The sequence below is a fragment of the Schistocerca serialis genome, chromosome 4 (assembly GCF_023864345.2).
Source record: "Schistocerca serialis cubense isolate TAMUIC-IGC-003099 chromosome 4, iqSchSeri2.2, whole genome shotgun sequence".
In the NCBI taxonomy this organism is placed as follows: domain Eukaryota; kingdom Metazoa; phylum Arthropoda; class Insecta; order Orthoptera; family Acrididae; genus Schistocerca; species Schistocerca serialis.
Genome location: NC_064641.1, coordinates 707,345,583 through 707,366,814, shown reverse-complemented (window position 1 = coordinate 707,366,814; position 21,232 = coordinate 707,345,583). Strand labels below are relative to the sequence as shown.

The 21,232-nt window shown below is 49.7% G+C and overlaps 5 non-coding genes across 5 annotated transcripts; 3 read left to right on the top strand and 2 right to left on the bottom strand.

The window, feature by feature from the left end:
- Positions 1-2,574: 2,574 nt before the first annotated feature.
- Positions 2,575-2,646, top strand: Trnaw-cca (transfer RNA tryptophan (anticodon CCA)). Its single transcript has one exon. It is a non-coding gene; the product is annotated as a tRNA-Trp (tRNA).
- A 6,016-nt stretch (positions 2,647-8,662) lies between these two features.
- Positions 8,663-8,734, bottom strand: Trnaa-cgc (transfer RNA alanine (anticodon CGC)). Its single transcript has one exon. It is a non-coding gene; the product is annotated as a tRNA-Ala (tRNA).
- A 118-nt stretch (positions 8,735-8,852) lies between these two features.
- Positions 8,853-8,924, top strand: Trnaw-cca (transfer RNA tryptophan (anticodon CCA)). Its single transcript has one exon. It is a non-coding gene; the product is annotated as a tRNA-Trp (tRNA).
- A 4,283-nt stretch (positions 8,925-13,207) lies between these two features.
- Positions 13,208-13,279, bottom strand: Trnaa-cgc (transfer RNA alanine (anticodon CGC)). Its single transcript has one exon. It is a non-coding gene; the product is annotated as a tRNA-Ala (tRNA).
- A 118-nt stretch (positions 13,280-13,397) lies between these two features.
- Trnaw-cca (transfer RNA tryptophan (anticodon CCA)) lies at positions 13,398-13,469 on the top strand. Its single transcript has one exon. It is a non-coding gene; the product is annotated as a tRNA-Trp (tRNA).
- Positions 13,470-21,232: the final 7,763 nt, after the last annotated feature.

Sequence of the window (21,232 nt, the reverse complement as noted above, 5' to 3'; positions counted from 1 at the left end):
AGGACGTCCGCAATCCCGACACGTCATGCTGGAAGTACAGCGAGATGACATGTGCCCGAACTTCCAGCATTTAAAACGCCGCATCGGAGGAGGGATATATGGTTTCACATCACAACGATAAACCATCACCTTAACCTTTTCGGGTAAGACATCACCCTCAAAGGCCAAGATGAAGGCACCGGTGGCGACCTGATTATCCCTCGGACCCCGATGGACGCGCCGGACGAAGTGAACACCTCGTCGTTCGAGGTTGGCGCGTAATTCATCGTCGGACTGCAGAAGAAGATCCCGGTGGAATATAAGACCCTGGACCATGTTCAGACTCTTATGCGGCGTGATGCTAACGGAAACATCCCCCAACTTGTCACAATTGAGCAACCTCCGTGACTGGGCAGAGGATGCCGTTTTTATCAACACCGATCCAGACCGCATCTTGGACAAGCCCTCCACCTCCCCGAACTTGTCCTCTAAATGCTCTACAAAGAACTGCGGCTTCACGGATAGAAAAGATTCCCCATCAGCTCTGGTACAGACAAGATATCTGGGCGAATACGTCTCAGTGTCACGCAATGCCTGTCGTTCCTCCCATGGTGTGGCGAGGGAGGGGAACGATTTGGGGTCATAAACGTTACCTTTAAAATGGGCTCTCGAACGCTTAGAGACTGCTGACGGCTGGCCGCCAGCGACAGATGATGTACCACGCTTCATTGCGGGTCATCCGCCCTGATGCCACCTACTCCGACCAAGGGCCCTCCCCACGGGCGCCACCCAGCCACAGCAAAGACCACCTGGCAGGATGGCCATTGCCGGGAGTCCTGATGCCCCAGGGAGATGGGCATCTACTCCTTGGCATACGTGGGGAGTGAACGGCGCAGGCATCAGTAGAGCGATCCCTGTGTTGTCAGGGGGCTACAACCAAGAGGGTACATGGCGACCCCACCACAACGGACTGGCTACCGTGCTGGATCTTAGGTGCAAAAATGGCCAAGGTCGTCGTCACAGTTAAAAGAAACACTGCAGAGTGCAGCGTGGTAATCGCCCAAGAGATCGAAAACGAGCGGGACACCATTGCAACGACGAGAAAGACGGCTATAGGTCGAAATGCACGAAGGATACAGTGCACCATGTAAGGTGCCCTTCCCCAATTGGCTCGCTCTTCGGAATAATTTAGATAGATGGAGGTCAAACCCGAGAGGGGACCATCACATAAGGCCGAAACGTTTGAGACTCCTTTTAGTCGCCTCTTACGACAGGCAGGAATACCGCGGGCCTATTCTTACCCCCGAACCCGCAGGGGGGCGTATCCTCTCTTTATGTTTCCTTGGAGGACTGACTCTTGGGGAGGTTTCATCGTTTTCCATTACATCTTGGGTTTCTTGCGCTCGGTCCTGTTCTCTGGCAAGTGATGGGTTGGTTTCCTTGTGGTTTTCTGGAGACTGCTCATTCTGAAGGACTATAACCGGTTCAGGAGTTTGTTCTATTTGAACAGAGATATTTGGTTCTTTTTCTTGACTCTTTGGCTGTGTTGTCACCGTCGAGTCGCTAACTTCCACTATCACTTCATTGTCGCGAGCTGCATCATCCTGGGTAGCGTCCCGAGTAGCGTCAGGAGCGTCACGCGTATGGAGTTGTCCAGCGGCTGCCGCTGCGTAAGTTACAGGCAACGTCGACATGGCCGGGGGTCTCACTGCTTCGCCCGCAGGTAGCTGGGCCACTCGGCGTTGTATACACTGCGAGCGGAGATGGCCTGTGCCGCCGCAAGACGCGCAGGTTCTTGGCTGCCCATCATATATGACTATAGCCCGATAACCACAAACATTTATATACGAGGGTATGTGCTTGTGTAAATCCACTCGCAGTTGCCTGATACCATTCAAGACGGGGAACTTGTGAGCAGGAGACCACTTTTCTGCAAAATTGCTAATTATTCTCCCACAAGGAGCTATCACGGAATTGATCTGCTCAGCGGTGATTTCAAATGGTAGCTCAAAGATACGGACAGTTCTTAATCCAAAGCCAGCATGCGTAACACGAACTTCACTAACATTGCCATCGTGTTGTTTGAACTTAAATGTTCCGCCGCTAGATTGAACAATTTTGTCACACAATTCCGTGTTTTTAAGCTTGACATACACAATACTACTCACAATTGAAAGGTGAATACCTATAATATCATCAAACGAAATTTTCACAGATTCTTCTAACCATGTCTCAATTTCGAACGAATTCGGTCTCTGCCCTTTCTGGTCAAAAACAAATTTCAATGTGTCTCTTCTATTTGGCTGATCCATCTCTCCTTCTAATATGAATCCATCAAGAGTCTCAAATAACGCAGTAACTACTGCAACAGGCGCTTGACATACCGAGCGGAGCGCAGCAGACCGCAGCGCACAGCACACGCCGGGGCTCCGCACACCACGGCCGTTAAAAACCGACTGCCACTGAGTTACACCCCCGCCAGAGCAAGTACATCTGGGACGAGTGTCTCGTGGATCCTACTGTCATTATTTCTTAGGTTTGAACGGTACAGTAAGTGTTGGAGGAACCTATTCATGACAAGACCTGAGCAGCGTGGACTCCGTGGCGCAACGGTAGCGCGTCTGACTCCAGATCAGAAGGTTGCGTGTTCAAATCACGTCGGGGTCACAATGAAATTATCGTTTACGAAAGCCATAGGCGAGTATGTCAGTTTAATCAGATACCAAACGATTACGGAGAACGGACGAACAGAACTTACTTGAAAAAAGCTACTAGTGTAATTTTTGCGTTCTGACATTAAGGTGAAGGCGCCGACTCGCACTTTCTCCAGGCGCGAAGTGTCTAGTATTTTTGATATTTATATCGTTTAACGCTAATATATAACTGAGAGATAATGATTACGCAATATTTTGCTCGATTAGACGTCTTTAGCCAGGCAGAGTATAATATTTTTCCTTAAGTTATGGGAACAGAAAGATCGTGAAAGGGGGTGTAGCTCAGTCGTCAGTTCCGCCGCAGCAGCGGCCGTGTGCAGACGTGCCGGAGTGCTCGCTCCGCGCGTGTTTGGCGGCGCCTGCAGCTGGTTTAGTCTTGTGAGTACATCATGGCCTTTGTCATGGATGATCAGTTACGCCGTTAGACGTTGCGTTTCCAATTTCCATTCGGGTTTGGCCGACCTCATGTCTACGAATTAGTCGATTTTTTCTTCGACAGATTGGGTCTTAAAGACGAGGAAGTTTTAGGATTTTCATACGATTTTCTGGCGAATGCCGTCTGCGTGAAACTTGTTAGTGACGAGCCCTGTTTACGTATAATGGACTTAACTAAGGGTACCGCCGAGTTCGTTAATTCTGATGGTGAAATTTGTAAAGTTGTCGTTACCCATGCTGGGTTAGGCCTGCGCACGGTCCGTGTATTCAACCTACCATTTGAAATTGATCTTGAACGTATTCGGCAATGTCTGTCCCAGTATGGGAACGTATTGGAAATTCACCAAGAGCAGTGGAGCGGACTTAAACACTTCAATGTGGATAATGGTGTCCGGGTAGCGCGAATTGATCTATGCAAGCATATCCCGTCAAATGTCGTGGTACAAGGCTTCCGGGCACTCGTAATGTACGAGGGGCAACCACGTACATGTGTCCTTTGTGGCTCTCCGGACCATATGAAGGCCGCGTGTCCCCGTGCTAAACCAGTGCGTTGTGTTTTCCGACAACGTGATGGCCTTGTAGTTGGGCAGGATGGTAATAGGCCGACGTATGCCGAGAGCCTTGTCGGTCCGTCTGTCGTTAGCGCGCCACAGCTGCACGCGGCTGAGGTTGTGCCAGACGTGACCGCCGCCGATGTAAACACAGCTACGGCGAGCCGACTGCCCGTTGCTTCTGACGTGGAAAACTATGCAAACGACGGGGCGGGAAATTCGCGCCCTTCCGATGCTGGAACTTCCGCCTCGGTTGCCCGATCAACATTTGCTCCCATCTGTGGAGAGTCTTCCACCTGAGGACTCTGATGACCAGCCGCGAGTTTCCCATCCCCTTGAAGTGTCTTCTCCAGTCAGCGTAGTTTCCGGCAAAGAACAGTCTCCCACGGGAGCTACCCCTACCGCTGCGAAATCTGACGACAACGAACAAGTCGAGGACACCCGTCCTCAGAGGAAAGGACGACAAAAGAAATCGGTCCGTAAGCAGAGTGACGAGGAAACTCGTACTCTTGAACAGAAACTGCAGCGTACTATCAAGCAGTTCCGGACGGATGAATGTGAGAGACTCGTCACAGACGATGGAGTACAGGTCGTGTAGCATTCAGAGGAACCCGATATGGGGATGCATGTCGACAGTTCTGGACCCGATGCATTTATGGATACCGCTCACTCGCCGGGGTCGAGCAGGCAGCCTTCCTGGGCTGACGATACGCATTAACATGGCATCACCCTTCTTATGCGGGATTACAAAATTGCAACTGCTAATATAAATCTAATAACATCTGATGTAAAATTAAAATGTTTGACTGACTATGTGTATGCCGCCGATATAGATGTCGTATTCCTACAAGAAGTCGTCACACCCAAGGTCGGGACTGTCACAGGCTATGAGGCCCTCATAAATATTGGCGATGAGGCAGGGACTGCAATTTTGTACAAAGCGGGCATCACTTGTAAACCTCGAGCGATTTTAGAAACGGGTCGAGGGATTGTCGTACAATTCGAAGATTTGCTTTTGGTCAACGTCTATGCCCCGACTGGATCTGCAGGCCGAAGGGGTAGGAGTGTTTTTTATCGCGATGAAATTGTGCCATTATTATCCTGTGGTTGTTCGAAGATTTTATTGGGCGGCGATTTTAATTGTGTTGCACGCAGAGAAGACCAGTGTCCGAATTTTAATTTTTGTTTGGAGTTGCGAGATTTAATTGATGGGCTGGACTTACAAGACACCTGGTGCTCACTTCGCCCGCAGGTGACCGGATATACGTATGTTACCGCTACCTCCGCTAGTCGTCTGGATAGGTTCTATGTATCTAAAGACATTTTAAGCGCTGCCAGGGATTGTGAAATATGGCCTGTTAATTTTAGCGACCACTGTGCGTATCACATCACGCTTAGGCACGTCTCGCAGAAAACCTTTTTGGGTCGAGGCGTATGGCACCTGAACGTCGCACTGTTGGACGACGTCGACCTGAAGAAGGATCTCATTGCAACGTGGCAATGGTGCCTCCAGCGACGACAAAGGTATAGGGAGCGTGTTCATTGGTGGACAGAGCTAGTAAAACCGCACATAAAGAAATGTATTTGTCAGTTTGCCAGGGCCAAGGCGTACTGGAAGAAACAGACGTTGGAATTTTATTTTACCGCTCTCCGCCAGTTGTATAACGATTCCTCTGCACTGCCTGGCAATCTCCTTTGCATTAAACGTACCAAAGCCAAAATCACCGCATTGGTTCGTGAGTCTCTGGCAGGAGCCCAAGTCAGGGCACGTGCTTTCGATGACACCTTTAACGAGTCAGCGTCCTTGTACCACGTCATACGGGAAGCTAAAAGAGGCAGACAAAAAATCATTACTCAACTGACGGATGACGATGGTCGTGTTTATGATGAGCAAGGCGAGCTTAAGGCTTTTATTCGGAATCATTTCCGGCAACTTTACTCACTGCCTGACACAGATGTAGAGGCGGGAGAGGAATTTTTGTCTAACATTACGGCATCGGTGGATCCGGACGACCACGCACAGCTCCTGGCAAACATAACTAACTTCGAAGTGAAGTCTATCATTACGTCTGCGGCGAAAGGAAAAGCCGCAGGATCAGACGGTTTGCCGGTTGAATTTTATCTTCGGTATTGGGATGTTTTCGGCGACGAACTGACTATCATGTATAATGAACTGTTAACGCATACTGCTTTTCCATCGCAGTTCACTGAGGGCCTGATAGTCTTAGTCTCCAAACCGTCACCAGGGACTTCACTCAATAACTTACGACCAATCACCCTACTCAATGCAGATTTCAAAATCTTTACTCGGATTCTGAATGCCAGACTCAAGCCAGTCCTTAGTAAAGTGCTTGGTTCATACCACATGGACGTGGTTACTGGTCGATCGATGATAGACGCCCTGTGCGAATACCGAGATATTGCATATTTGACTTAAATTTGCAAGACCACGTTGGCAATAATCTTTTTTGACTTCGACAAAGCATTTGATCGGACTAACCGTGGATTTCTATTCAGAACGCTGGACAAACTGGGTTTCAACCAGCATTTCGTACAGATAATCAGGAACTGTATCTGCAATACGTCTTCCCGCGTGAAATTCAACGGCCAGTTAACAGCCCCTGTGACCATTCAACAAGGTTTGCGACAAGGGTGCCCGCTTTCCACGACTCTTTTCGCCATTGCTATAGAGCCACTACTGAAAACGTTTTGCGTCACCTTACCGGGTCTTCAAACGCTGAATACCAAGACCGTCTGTCATGTCTATGCGGACGATATCAGCGTCCTTATCAACAACGACGAAGAGTTCGATACCGTGCGACGGCTTGTCCACCGGTATGCCAGCGCCTGCGGTGCACGCCTTAACGAACGGAAATCCAAAGTCTTGCATTTAGGTCCGCAGGCTCGCTTCGCGGACACCGTTTGGTTAGAGGCAACCAACCAGCTGAAGCACTTTGGTTTGATTCTCACTCCGAATCCACGGGAAATGGTAAGAGTGAATTGGGAACAGAAGCTCAACGTCCTTCGAGCTTTGATTCGACAGCACAATATGCGGTGTTTAGACAGGATTCAGAGAGCACATTTCGTCAATTATTATGTTCTCAGCAAGATTTACCATGTTGCCGCTGTTCTCCCTATTCCTCCTGCTATTGCAAACAGAATCTTAGCCCTTGCAGGCTGGTACGTTTGGCGAGGTAATATTTTTAAAGTCGCTTTCAAGGCTACCGCTTTACCTCGGTATAAAGGTGGTTTAGCCCTTAAAAATGTTGAATTACAGTGCTTAGCGATTTTTCTAGCTCGAACAACAAGGATCTTACGATATAGTCAGACAGGTCTTACAGCGCGTCTATTCCAGCAGTTACGACCACAGGATATGACGCCACCGATAAATGTTGGACATATCCATCCCGAGCTCGTTCATATTCGCCGATATTACGTGGAGTCCAGCTATGTGCATCAACACCTGCAACCACTCACTGCTGCTGCTGTCTACAGTGTATTTACAAATCGGCAACAGAATAACTCTATAGGAATGAAGTATCCTGGCAAGAACTGGCGACAAATTTGGGTGAATATCAGCACTCCTCTTCTTCATTCCCGAGTTCGTTCCGTTTGGTATGATGTTGTGAACGAGGTGATGCCCACGGGGGAGAAATTGTTTAAGATCCAACTACGGCCTACACCGACTTGCGACACATGTGGCCATGTGGAAACATTGCAACACATATTATACTGCAGAGATCAGACGCAAATCTGGAATTGGACGAGAATGAAACTGGCTCTTATTAATAGAACGACGCCATCCGCAATACAACTGCAAGATATATTCCACCCGGACTGGTAATTATTTCCGAAATCTAAAAATAATAGCTATACCTGGTTAATTGGACAGTACCTATATTATATGCTGACGACTAAACCGCCTACACTTTCTGATTTTCATATGTATCTTATTGCCGAATATTACGCGATCAAACTATTACGAAAGTATAAAGAAAAGTTTCAGAATTTACTCACCGTTGCTTTGAATGATGGGAAGCTTTAAGTGTGCGAACCAATGGGTACGATCATTGCTTTTTTTAAATTTATTTCTTCTATTATCAGGGTATCTAATTGTCAGTTTTCAGGACTCCATTGCTTCATAGCTTGTACAATGTGTGCACCTAAGGTCAACGAGAAGCAGCATGCAACAAGATGCCAAATTTGTGGAGTCAGTATTTATTTCTGGTTTTTTACGTTACTCAGAAGACAAGTATAGTTTAATTTGACGAAGTTTAACAGACGGGGCAGTATTTCTTTCTAGATACCCATCTTTCCTGTATATGGAACTTTATTTTCTATTATTATTTACGATGCTGAAAGAGAAACCTCTGATCTTGTTGTTTTTGTCTCCACTAACTCAAGGAACACACACTAGTACCCAGTTACTTTCGTTAATAACTACAACAAAACAACACGGCGGTAATCTCGACGAACTTACTCTCAACGCTAAGAGATGACAACTTTGAATAATGCCTTCAGGAAACTGAATCATCGACGAATGCAGAACGACACGGAAACATTTATGCTATTATTAAGTGAAGACGAGCTTGAGACGTAGTGATCCTGAGATCTACCACCGCAAAAAAAAAAAAAAAAAAAAAAAAAAAAGTCGTAGAGCATTCGACTGCAGATCGAGAGGTCCCCGGTTCAATCCCGGGTGCCCCCTTCATTTTTCAGTATCTCGAAAAAACAAATGACGATTGTCGCGGTGAGTTGCAAATACATGTTTGAGATGCACCCTGCACGCCAGACCGAAGGCTTTGGAGCAACATTTCAATGGGGGGGATCGCAGCCCAGGGCCTTGCAGGTCATCGTCCTCCCGCCATGAGGTCGAACTGTACGAAATCCACTTGCTTGGGGGAAGAATCTTGTACACTGAATTTTGTAGAATATGGTGATAGGCAAAAGTTTTCATGTACTGCTGCACGGAGAAACAAAAATTGGAGGAGCTGGGATTTGAACCCAGGACTTTCTGCATGCGAAGCAGACACTCTACCACTGAGTTACACCCCCGCCAGAGCAAGTACATCTGGGACGAGTGTCTCGTGGATCCTACTGTCATTATTTCTTAGGTTTGAACGATACAGTGAGTGTTCGAGGAACCTATTCATGACAAGACCTAAGCAGCGTCGACTCCGTGGCGCAACGGTAGCGCGTCTGACTCCAGATCAGAAGGTTGCGTGTTCAAATCACGTCGGGGTCACAATGAAGTTTTCGTTTACGAAAGCCATAGGCGAGTATGTCAGTTTAATCAGATACCAAACGATTACGGAGAACGGACGAACAGAACTTGCTTGAAAAAAGCTACTAGTGCAATTTTCGCGTTCTGACCTTATGGTGAAGGCGCCGACTCACACTTTCTCCAGGCGCGAAGTGTCTAGTATTTTTGATATTTATATCGTTTAACGCTAATATATAACTGAGAGATAATGATTACGCAATATTTTACTCGATTAGACGTCTTTAGCCAGGCAGGGTATAATATTTTTTCTTAAGTTATGGGAACAGAAAGATCGTGAAAGGGGGTATAGTTCAGTCAACAATTCTGGCTCTAGCTGCCGCCGCGTACGGACGTGCCACCGTTTGCTGCGTGTAGTCAGTGCTTCGCCAGTGTTTACATTGCGTTTCGGTGTCTTTGCTTTTTGTGATTTTCTTCGTGTGTAACTTGTGTTTCTTCTGCCTACTGTGTTCTGTTTTTGTGTTTTGTACCGACGATTATTTATCGTTTGTGGAGTTTTCGGTAATTACCGGAATCTCCCCTTGATTACTGCATACCATGGCTACAACTGTGAGGAAGAATACGCTGGTTTTTGCTTTCGCCAAGGAAACACGACGTGTTCAGCCGACTGCTCTGGAAATTCATGATTGGCTTGATCAGGTACTTGGCATTAATTCTGATATGGTGCATACCACTCAGCTGGATACTGACAACTACTGTGTTTTCGTAAAATTTTTGAGCCCCGTTTCGGTAGATAAAATTATTGGAAAATTCGGGTATCATGTAGAATTTTTGCATAGAGACGGCACTACAAGTAAAGTGGCTATCAGGAGAGCTGATGCTCTTTATAGATCTGTTCGGGTGTTTACAAACCAGATCTCTCGAGACACTGTTGCTGAAGCGGCCACGCCGAGTGCTGCCACAACAAAGTCAGGTCAGGGTTTTCAGGGCGTACACCGCCGTACGCTAAACCCACAACCGAATCTTACTGTTTCTCGCACCCAAGCCAAACAAAAAGCCGAAACGTCAGATGTAAAATCGCAGAAAAATATACGATATAACATTGTCAGAGAAAGTGCTCCAGATGAGCCTCCTAATACACTCAATGTCGAACAGCCCATCAGTATTAAGGTACGGGATGACAATGGAAGACAAGCTAACGTTTAGCAACCGTGTTACGAGGAATAATGCAGAATTCTAAACGACTGTAGTTCTACAACGGATTTCAGCATACCAAAAGTACAACAGTTTTTGACCAAGGTTGCAGGTGGCCAATAGCCAGTTACAGATGCAAGCATACTCTATCACAACGATAAATATAAATAAAATTCGAACCTCATTAAAGCTAGCTGCTCTCAAGGAATTTTTGTATGACTCTGGAACCGATATCGCGTTGCTACAGGAGGTTGTAACGACGTCACTTGTAATACCAGGATACACCGCCATTGTTAACGTATCTTGTGAAACACATACAGGAACAGCGTTTCTGCTCAGGGAAGGAATTCCCGTGTCTCAAGTCGAGCGTTTGGAATCTGGAAGGGCAATTAGTATAAACGTTTTAGGTACCACATTGATTAACTTATATGCGCCCTCAGGAAATAGTAATAGACAGGACAGGGCAGCATTTTATAAAGAGGAAATTATATATTTATTACGTCGAAACCCAAACAGTTTTATAATGGCGGTGATTTTAACTGTTTCCTGTTTGGGGTACTGACAAAAATGGGATTCGTCCACAAAACTGTTAATGTTATAAAAAACATTGCTACTGGTCTGCACGCTAAATTAGCCGTCAACTGTCAACTGTCGCGGCAAATTCAAATAAACCGCGGAATCCCACAGGGAAGTCCCTTATCTATGTTTTTGTTTGTTGTGTCGTTAGAGCCCTTTTTACGAAGTGTTCATGAAAGGTTAAAGGGCATAACTATAACTGGCAGGGAAACTGTAGTGAGAGCCTATGCTGACGATGTTGGTGTCGTCATAAGAGGGCAAGATGATGTAATTCGACTAGGGGCCATTCTTCAAAACTACTGCCGCGCATCGGGTGCGACAAAGAACGAAAATAAAAGTACAATCTTGGGAATGCGGGGTCTTGAACGGATACACATCAATTGGGCGAAGTCAGTTACCACCCATACAACCCTGGGGACAATCCTGACGGCATGTCCCATGAGGATGACAGCCCTCAACTGGAAAGATGTTTCAACAAAGATTCAAGGGGGACTCATTGAGAATTCACAACGACTTATGAACCAGGTGCAGAGGGTCAAGTTCATTAACTTATGCATTCTCTCAAAGGCATTCTACATGGCACTAGTTTTCCCTTGCCGAAGTTGATAGCTCAGAAAATAATGTCGAGAGTTGCAGTTTCTTATGGAAGGGGGAAATTTACAGGGTTAACCTACAAACTGCGACCTTACATCCTAGAAATGGAGGCCTCGGGCTGGTGGACATACGCAATAAAGCTTCTGCGCTTTTCATAAAACGGTCTTTAAACATATTTCACGCCAACCCAGGCGGTATTACTACACAATTGTTTCTATGTGTCCAACCAGAAAGCCTTCAGCCACCGGCAGACGTACAAAAGATTAACCCCCGACTGCGATACGTTAGGATCTTGTACACAGAATTGAGCTATGTTAACGAGAAACTCAGAACTTCACTGCACATTACAGCCCGAGATATCATGAGAGAAAGACAACAATACGAAGGCCAAAATAAAATTGCCACGAAATATATGATTTACAACTGGGATGCAATTTGGGAGAATACTAGTTTTAACGGGCTCAATTCACACGTGGTAACGGCATGGTACAAAGCCGTCAATGATATTGTCAGCACCAACGAACGGCTTTATAAAATTGGGAAAGCTGAAACCCCCTTATGTCAGACATGTAAACTGGTTGACACCGTGATTCATAGATTCACGTGTGGTGGAAATTTCAACAATTGGATTTGGCTTAGGAAACGTCTTGCACTACTGCAGCGAACGTCACCCAATTCTATTACTCCTATGATGCTTTTCAGACCTGAAATTAAGTATTACCCCAAAACCAAAAATAATGCAATACACTGGTTAATGGGACAGTTTGTCCATTACATTGTCAATAAAATAGGTGGTGACGATGAAACGGAATTCAAGCTCTTTATGAAAATGGAGTACAGTAAAGTTAAGCACTATGCAGACCACAGAAAAATGTATGGAAACATGTTAATCATTTTATTCGAAAGAATAGGTGTTGGTTAAAAAGCACAGTCTAACACTAAAGTTACTGTTTTAGGGGTACTGAAGGAATGAAGTATGAGATCTACGTTCAAGATGGAGGAAATGCCTCTTCTTTTATCCATTTCTGTTATGTCGGTCCCCCCAATATGTGTCTCATAAATATTCGATGTATATTGCAGTAAAATAACATGTTTCCTACTCAAATGACTGTTGAATGATAACTCGAATGACAGCCTTCCAATGAGATCTCCACCCAGACGTCGTACAACCAGTGCTCAGCACCATAATAAAAAGAGCAGGCAAAGACCACACACGACTACAACCGATTTTCTGTAACATGTAAAATGTACTGAAGGAGACATTCGGTGGGAGTAATGGCGGGGGCATCGTGGCCAGGCCTCAAGTTCTTTGACCCCTGCCCTCTTTGTCCCCGTCATTCGGCCTACTGATATGCTTCCTAAAAGACACACAAAAAAAAGTGGTTAAGGCGGAAAAAATTTGAAAATAAAAAAAAGTGGTAGAGCACTGGTAATGCAACCAAAAAAAAAAAAAAAAAAAAAAAAAAAAAAAAAAAAAAAAGATAGATCAGTCGGTAGAGCATTAGGCTTTTAAACTAAGGGTCCAGGGTTCGAGTCCCTGTGCGGGCGGAAATTTTAATACTTTGGTAGCGATTCGTCTGGTAGCGGTGGAAACGCTTAAAAAAAAAAAAAGTCGTAGAACATTCGACTGCAGATCGAGAGGTCCCCGGTTCAATCCCGGGTGCCCCCTCTATTTTTCAGTACCTCGAAAAAACAAATGACGATTGTCGCGGTGAGTTGCAAATACATGTTTGAGATGCACCCTGCACGCCATACCGAAGGTTTGGAGCAACATTTCAATGGGGGGGATCGCAGCCCAGGGTCTTGCAGGTCATCGTCCTCCCGCCATGAGGTCGAACTGTACGAAATCCACTTGCTTGGGGGAAGAATCTTGTACACTGAATTTTATAGAATATGGTGATAGGCAAAAGTTTTCATGTACTGCTGCACGGAGAAACAAAAATTGGAGGAGCTGGGATTTGAACCCAGGACTATCTGCATGCGAAGCAGACACTCTACCACTGAGTTACACCCCCGCCAGAGCAAGTACATCTGGGACGAGTGTCTCGTGGATCCTACTGTCATTATTTCTTAGGTTTGAACGGTACAGTAAGTGTTCGAGGAACCTATTCATGACAAGACCTAAGCAGTGTCGACTCCGTGGCGCAACGGTAGCGCGTCTGACTCCAGATCAGAAGGTTGCGTGTTCAAATCACGTCGGGGTCACAATGAAATTTTCGTTTACGAAAGCCATAGGCGGGTATGTCAGTTTAATTAGATACCAAACGATTACAGAGAACGGAAGAACAGAACTTGCTTGAAAAAAGCTACTAGTGCAATTTTCGCGTTCTGACATTAAGGTGAAGGCGCCGACTCGCACTTTCTCCAGGCGCGAAGTGTCTAGTTTTTTTGATATTTATATCGTTTAACGCTAATATATAACTGAGAGATAATGATTACGCAATATTTTGCTCGATTAGAAGTCTTTAGCCAGGCAGAGTATAATATTTTTCCTTAAGTTATGGGAATAGAAAGATTGTGAAAGGGGGTATAGCTCAGTCATCATTCCGCCGCCGGCGGCCGTGCTGTGCGGCCGTGCGGAGCGGCTGTTGTGTTTACATCGTCGCTGCGAGCGGCCGGTGCTGTGTGGTGAGTGCGCGCTTTCTGCGTTAGTCATATTCCACGATCACATTCTAGAATGACATAATGGAACAGACAACGCGACGCGATACTTTGAAGTTGATTTTCGATCTGAGCTACGCCCGACCGAAATCTTACGAAGTTGAGGCATTTATCGAAGAAACTTTTCAGATCAAAGTGGATGAATTGATTGGAATTCACCTGTCGATTGTCCGATTGTGTTCCTTAAGTTATCCAGTTCTGACAAGTGCGACCAAATTGTAGAAACATGTGGTGGGGTGGCAAAATTCAAACATTCAGACGGACACATAGGGCAGGTCACGGTTTCGCGTGCCGGAATGGGAATAAGAACGGTTCGAATCTTTGAGCTCCCCTTTGAAATAACGTCCGAGGAGATTAACAGTAAACTGAGAGACTATGGCGCCATTGTCAGCAATGTCGCCGAAAAATGGTCTAGCTTGCACAAGTATCCAGTATTAAATGGAGTCAGGCAAGTTAAGATTGACATGCTGAAACATATCCCATCGTATCTCTGGATTGGTGGATATCGAGCGATCATCATTTACGATGGCCAGCCGAGAACCTGCTCGGGTTGTGGTTCGGTGGTGGTGGTGGTGGTTGTTGGATGTTTAAGGGGGACTAAACAGCGAAGGTCATCAGTCCCCCATTCCAAAATCAGGCGAGCCCAAAATCGACGGAGCATGTAAAAACCAAAGGGGGAGTAGACGTCCCCCCAGGCGCTAAAAGAACACAAATGCAGCAACACACACTATAGACAAGAACAGGACAGAGGAACACCAGACAGATAGAAACAGAAGAAAGGAGGATGGCCGGAGACGGGTTGACTGACCATGAGAAAAAAAAGGGAAAGAGTCAACCATCTGACGGCACACCAGAACAGCAACAGACACAAGGACAAAAGACACAGAAAGGGAACGGCGCAGGACCTCCCTAAATCAAACCATAAAAACGACTACTACGGATAAAATGTAAAACATTGTCAGCCATGGAGGCATCGTCGGATAAAACCAAAGCCAAAGTGCCCGGGAGATTAAAAGATTGCCGGAGTGTGCGCAGTCGAGGACACTCCAGCAAAATGTGGCCGACCGTCAGCCGGGACCCACACTGACACAAGGGGGGATCCTCCTGACGTAACAGATGGCCGTGCGTCAGGTAGGTATGGCCGATGCGCAACCGACACAGGACTACCGAGTCCCTGCGAGAAGCTCGCAGGGAGGAACGCCACACATCGGTCGTCACCTTGACAGCCCGTAGTTTATTCGGGGCTGTCACGCCACGTCACTCAGCAGCCCACATCCCAAGTACCTTACGGCGCAACACCAGCTGCTGGTCGCGAGCCGTAAGGCCGATCTCCAAAGCTGGGGCGTCGATCGCCCCTTTGGCCAGCCTGTCAACACGTTCGTTCCCTGGGATGCCAACGTGACCTGGCGTCCAAACAAAAACCACCGAACGACCAGAGTGGGTAATGGTGGAAACAGACTCCCGAATAGAGGACACCAGAGGAGAAGAGGGATAGCAGCGGTCGATGGCCTGGAGGCTGCTCAGGGAGTCACTGCAGATGACGACGGACGCATCTGAGCAGGATCACATATGCTCAAGAGCTCGCAAGATGGCCACCAGCTCTGCAGTAAAAATACTGCAGCCAGCCGGCAAGGAGCGTTGCTCAACATGGGCAGCGTGAGCAAAAGCGTAGGCAGTGCGACCATCAACCAGGGAACCATCAGTGTAGACAGGCTCACAGCCCGGAAATGAGTCGAGGAGCGCAAGAAAACGGCGACGGAGGGCCACAGGCGGAACCGAGTCCTTAGGTCCCTGTGCCAAATCCAGATGGACGGACGGCCGGGACAAACACCAGGGAGGCGTAGGTGTATGGACCCGGAAGGGAGGCAGAAGAGGGAATGACCCCAGTTCTGACAGCAGGGACTGGACACGGACAGCTACGGAAAGCCCAGACCGAGGTCGCCGTTCGGGCAGGTGGTGGACCAAGGCAGGGAAAAGCAGGCGACGATTGGGATGGCCTGGCGAGCAATGCACGTGGACAGCATAGTCGGCGAGCAGACGATGGCGGCGAATCCGCAGCGGGGGAACCCCGGCCTCCACCAGTAGACTATCCACGGGGCTGGTGCGAAAAGCGCCAGTAGCAAGCCGAACCCCACAGTGATGTATGGGGTCTAACAACTTCAACACTGAGGGGGACGCAGACCCATAGGCCAGGCTCCCATAATCAAGCCGGGACTGCACAAGAGCTCTGTACAATTGCAGTAGCGTGCAGCGATCTGCACCCCAAGACGTGTGGCTAAGGCAGCGGAGGGCGTTGAGGTGCCGCCAGCATTTTTGCTTCAGCTGAATAACATGAGGAACCCATGTGAGCCAGGCATCAAACACGAGTCCCAAGAAGCGGCAAGTGTCCACCACTTCAAGCAGGTGGCCGTCGAGGTAAAGGTCAGGATGAGGGTGGACCGTCCGACGCCTGCAGAAGTGCATAACCCGTGTCTTGGCAGCAGAGAACTGAAAACCATGAGCCAGAGCCCATGATGCTGCCTTGCGAACGGCGACTTGCAACCTGCGTTCGGCGACTCCCGTAGTCGTGGAGCTAAATGAGATGCAGAAGTCGTCGGCATACAAAGAAGGAGACACCGACGACCCCACTGCTGCAGCCAGACCATTAATGGCCACTAGAAATAACGAGACGCTCAACACCGAGCCCTGCGGGACCCCATTTTCCTGTATATAAGAGGAACTAGAGGTGGCACCGACTTGCACCCGGAAAGAGCGGCGCAATAAAAAGCTTTGAAGAAAAGCCGGGAGCCGACCACGAAGACCCCACCCATGCAACGTGGCGAGGATGTGATGCCTCCATGTGGTGTCATACGCCTTCCGCAGATCGAAAAATACAGCAACAAGGTGCTGACGTCGGGCAAAAGCCGTACGGACAGCAGATTCCAGCCGCACCAAATTGTCCACTGCAGACCGGCCCCGACGGAAGCCACCCTGGGATGGAGCGAGGAGACCGCGCGACTCAAGGACCCAACACAAACGCCGCCCCACCATACGTTCGAGCAATTTGCACAAAACGTTGGTGAGGGTAATGGGACGATAGCTGTCCACCGCCAGTGGGTCCGCACCGGGCTTCACGATGGGGACAATAAGACCCTCTCGCCATTGCGACGGGAACACGCCCTCGCTCCAAATGCGGTTAAAGATGGTGAGGATGTGTCTCTGGCAGTCCCTGGAGAGATGCCTCAGCATCTGCGCGTGGATGCAGTCCGGTCCTGGTGCTGTATCAGGGCAATCGGCGAGGGCAGCGAGGAGTTCCCTCTCGCTGAAAGGAGCATTGTACGTTTCATAATGACGCGTGTGGAATGAGAACGGCGTCCGCTCGGCTCGCTCCTTTAGAGAGCGAAAGGCGGGGGGATAGGATGCAGTCGCAGAGCTCTGAGCAAAGTGCGCGGCTAGCCGTTCAGCAATGGCGGCAGCGTCCGTGCAGACAGCGCCGTCCAAGGAGAGCCCAGGGACACCCATAGGGGTCTGGGAGCCATAAATCCGCCGGATCCGGGACCACACGTGCGAGGACGAGACACGGGAGCCCAGGGAGGAGACGTACCTCTCCCAGCACTCCTGCTTACGCCGTGCAATAAGACGACGGGCGAAGGCACGGAGCCTCTTAAAGGCGATGAGGGTCTCCAGAGACGGGTGCCGCCTATGACGCTGGAGAGCCCGCCTACGGTCGCGAATAGCCTCAGCAATCTCCGGCGACCACCAGGGGACAGCCTTCCGCCGAGGGAGGCCAGAGGAACGGGGGATAGCAGCCTCGGCCGCCGAAATGATGGACGTGGTGAAAACACGGACCACCTCGTCAATGTCACCCTGTGGGGGAGACGCAATGGTTACAGCGGAAGTAAAAGCTGGCCAGTCAGCCCTGTGGAGAGCCCAGCGGGGCAAGCGCCCAGAAGAATGACACTGTGGCAGTGACAAATAGAGGGGAAAATGGTCACTGCCACACAGGTCAGGATGCACCCTCCAGTGGAGGGATGGGACAAGTCCAGGGCTGCAAATAGAGAGATCGATGGCCGAGAACGAGCCATGGGCCACACTGAAATGCGTGGGAGCACCGGTGTTCAAGAGGCTAAGGTCGAGCTGAGCCAACACATGCTCCACGGCCCGACCGCGATCATCGGAGACAGTCCCACCCCATAGAGGATTGTGGGCGTTGAAATCGCCCAGAAGCAGCAATGGTGGCGGGAGTTGAGCCAGCAGCTCAGCCAAGACATGTCGGGGGAGCTCCCCATCCGGAGGAATGTAAACAGAGCAAACAGTAACAGCCGGCGAGAGCTCAACCCTGGCAGCAACTGCCTCTAAGAGCGTCTGAAGGGGTACTGGCGAGCTACAGACAGAGTGGTGAACAAAGAGGCAAACCCCACCTGACGCTCGTTGACAGGCAGCACGGTTCTTATAGTATCCCCGATAACCGCGAAGGGCGGGGGTCCGCAGTGCAGGAAACCAAGTTTCCTGCAGAGCAATGCAGAGAACAGGGGAATCACTCAGAAGCATCCGGAGCTCTGGCAGGTGGCGGAAATAACCGCCGCAGTTCCATTGGAGAATGGAAGCAGGAAGGGACTGGGAGGGCGTGAATGCGACTAAGAGGCAGACAGCGCTTCAGAGCCAACCGCCGCCACTGGGGGAGAGTCAGCGGAGTCCATAGGAGAGGCCCCCAAGGGTTCCGTGAGGGCGAGATCCGCGGCAGAGGCGAGGATCTCCACCTCATCCCCGGAGCCAGGACTATGTACAGCAGGCGGTGCTGAAACCGCCGGAACGTCCTTCTTCTTGGACACATTCCGTTCCTTCTTCTCGCGTCTGCCCTTAGGGTGAGAGGGCTGGGAGAGCTTCTCTGAAGGAGCGTCAGAGGCTGACGACGACGCAGAAGCCCTACGACCAGCAGGTGGCGGAACCTTCAGCCACTGGCTGACATCTGGCTGGGAAGGAGAAGAAACGGAGGAAGGGAGAGCCCCGAGGGACCCCTTCCGCGAGAGAGGAACCGGCGGAGGCAACGCCGCCGGAGAAGGAGGGGGAGGAATCGAGCCTCCCGGTTGTGGAGCAGATGTCACTCCCGAAGTAAGCTTGGGGGGAGCGACAGAAGAGGGTTTGCCCCCAACTGCTAAGGGGGCAAGAGAGGAAGGCTTGCCCCCAGGCACAAGGGGGGCAGACAGAGATACATGGCCCCGAGGGCCCACTGAAGGCGGCACAGATGAAGCGACAACCGTCGCTCGTGCGGGCGACGATAACGTGGCTGCAGCATAAGATGTTCGAAGGGGAGCAGGATACAACCTTTCATATTTCTGTTTAGCCTCTCGATAAGTAAGCCGGTCCAGGGTCTTAAATTCCATTATTTTCCGCTCCTTATGAAGAACGGGGCAATCCGGCGAGCATGGAGAGTGGTGCTCCCCACAGTTGACACATACAGGCGGGGGCGCACATGGAGAATCGGGATGAGACGGGCGTCCGCAATCTCGACATGTAGCGCTGGATGGGCAACGGGAGGACATATGCCCAAACTTCCAGCACTGGAAGCACCGCATCGGGGGAGGGACGTATGGCTTCACGTCGCAACGGTAAACCATTACCTTGACCTTCTCGGGCAAGACATCACCCTCGAAGGCCAAGATAAAGGCACCGGTGGCCACCCTGTTTGTCTTGGGTCCTCGATGGACACGACGGACAAAATGCACACCACGTCGTTCCAAGTCGGCTCTCAGCTCGTCATCGGATTGTAACAAGAGGTCACGATGGTAAATAATCCCCTGGACCATATTTAAGCTACTGTGGGGAGTGACGGTAACAGGGACGTCACCCAGCTTATCACACAAGAGCAACGCTCGTGACTGGGCTGGGGAGGACGTCTTGAGGAGGATGGACCCATTCCTCATTTTTGACAACCCTGCCACTTCCCCAAACTTATCCTCCAGGTGTTCCACAAAAAACATAGGCTTCGTCGGAAGAAAGGAGTCACCATCTGTCCTGCTGCAGACAAGGTATTGCGGTATATAAGGCTCCCGCTTGGCACTAGACCGGCGTCCCTCCCATGGCGCAGCCAACGAGGGGAACGTCTGAGGGTCATATTGCGCAGCATCGAAGTCGACTCTACCCCGCTTAGAGACGCTGGTGGCCGTGCGACCACCAGCTTGGTGTGATTTATTGCGCTTCATTGCGCCACATCCGCCCAGATGCCACCTACTCCGAACGAGGGCTCTCCCCAAGGGCGCCACCCAGCCAAAGCAACGGGTACCTGGCCGATATCCCGTTGCCTGGAGTCCCCGTGCCCCAGACAAGATGGGCACATACTCCTTGGCATGCATGGGGAGGAAACAGCTCTGGCATCTGTAGTGCGATCCCTGCGTGGTCAGGGGGCTACCACCAAGAGGGTACATGACGACCCCACCACAACGGACTGGCTACCGTGCTGGATTTTAGGTGTTTAAAGGGTCCACAGTTGTCGTAGGCGCTAAGAATAAGAGCGCGCACAAGGCGAGAAGGAGACAACCCAGAAGACATTGGGCGTAGTCCCCCCCACACGACAATAGGGAACATGCAAGATGGTTGAGCATGATGGACCAATACAAAAACACCACGTAAGGTGTCCTTCCCCAAATGGCACGCACTGACGACGGAAATTTGGAAGAAAAAAGGAGGTCAAACCCAAGAGGGGACCATCACAGAAGGCCGAAACGTTTGAGACTCCTTTTAGTCGCCTCTTACGACAGGCAGGAATACCGCGGGCCTATTCTTACCCCCGAACCCGCAGGGGGCGGTTGTGGTTCGACCCAACACGTCCGCGCGCAGTGTGTTCAACGGCGTGTGACGCAACTGCCGACTGGGGAGCGAGACCCGCCTAGTCAGATGGCCACGCTACCCGTGACGTACGCCGCCGCAATTCGCAGTGACGTCGCCCCAGATATGTGTTTCGACAAGGCGGTAGTTGCTTATGCCGACGTTCGCGATGGTACCGTAGCCATGGATACTAGCAGCATAGAAGCTACAGGTCCAGCACACTCACAAGACGAGGAAACAGCCTGGTCTTGTTCTGCACACCTGTCAAAGACGGCAGAAGAAGGCATGTGCAAACCACTCGAAGAAGTCGGGTACCACAAAGAGGACACAGTTGCCACATCGGAGGATAATGACCAGCAGCCTACAACTGTTTCACCAAAGAAACGGAAGAAACGTCGAATAGCCCGTCAGGGAGCTGCAGAAATCGCGCCAATCTTGCGTGAAAAGGCGAAACAGATAGGCCAAGAATTGGCGGAGACGACACAAGCAGCTCCTCCGGAAGA